This window comes from Sorex fumeus, unplaced genomic scaffold (assembly GCF_029834395.1).
Source record: "Sorex fumeus unplaced genomic scaffold, SorFum_2.1 ptg000134l, whole genome shotgun sequence".
NCBI lineage: Eukaryota > Metazoa > Chordata > Mammalia > Eulipotyphla > Soricidae > Sorex > Sorex fumeus.
Window position 1 is genome coordinate 1,837,221 of NW_026606191.1, and position 1,193 is coordinate 1,838,413.

Consider the following 1,193-nt stretch of genomic DNA (forward strand, 5'->3'; position numbering starts at 1 on the left):
TGATCACTACCTTTCTGGCTCCAATGCAGGGACTTCTGGTCAGGTGGGGGCCGGGGCTGGTTGTGCTCCTCTCTGGTGCCCACGGCTCAGGTACTTGCATGGAGCCTCCTGTTGGTCCACAGGACAAACAGGCAGGAGATGGTGAGATGGACTCTGCCACACCATCTTCAGGCAGGAGAGTGAGAAGACGATGCTGTGCAGTGACATGTAGCACAAGCTTCCCAGGCTGATAGTCTCTGATTGTTCTAGGAAGGAGCCGGGGTATCCGGCTCCTGGCCTGATTAATCAGCTCTGGTTGAGGCCACTGTTTTATTTTTTTGTTGATTTGAATAGGCTGTATTAGTAGTGCTCAAGGATCATTCCTTTCAAGACTGGGGGACCAAATGTATAGTGTGCCAGGTGTCCAACACTGATTAGACTTATTTGTTTGTTTTTTTTGGAAGATGTTGAAGGGAAGGGGCCATCCCCAGTGATTCTCAGGTTATTTCTGGTTCTGTATGAAGGATTTCCATCTGCCAGTTCTTGAGGAACTATAAGGGACGGCGTTATTACCAGCCCTTAATGCTGTCCCAGACCCACTGTTCTGTTACTCCATCCTGCTGCTTTGTTTTCTTTCAGGTTTATTTTCGTGCTACAGTAGAGGTACTCAGGGCTTTCTCTTGGCTCTGTGCTCCAGATTCACCTCTGAGAGGCATCAGGGGAATCCAGGTGTGCTACTTATGTATGTACCATGATGGCTACAAATGTCTCAGGCCCCAAGACATGTGTTTCTCCTATTTGGCCTTCCTGCTCTGAGAGCCTCACCTGCTCAGTCACACAGTCTCATGTTCAGATGATGCTGTGTGTGCAGTTCTGTGCATGTGCCTGTCCCAGGGATTTGGGGCAGAGAACCTTAGGATCGTATCACTTTTATCATCTTTGAGATGAATTCGGGGAATCCTTTATATTTGTAAGGACTGTGGGAAGGCATTCAGTTACTCCTCCTTATTACACATAACGTACATGTGTAAACGATGCGGAAAGTCCTACATTATGCCCTCAAGCCTTAGAATTACAGGAAAATTGGTCTTGGAGACAGACTCTACATATATAAGGACTGTGGGAAGGCTTTCATTCAAGCTTGATGTTTTACTAAACACAGAAAACAATCACACTGTAAAGAAACCATATAAATGTCTGACGTGTGTGAACGT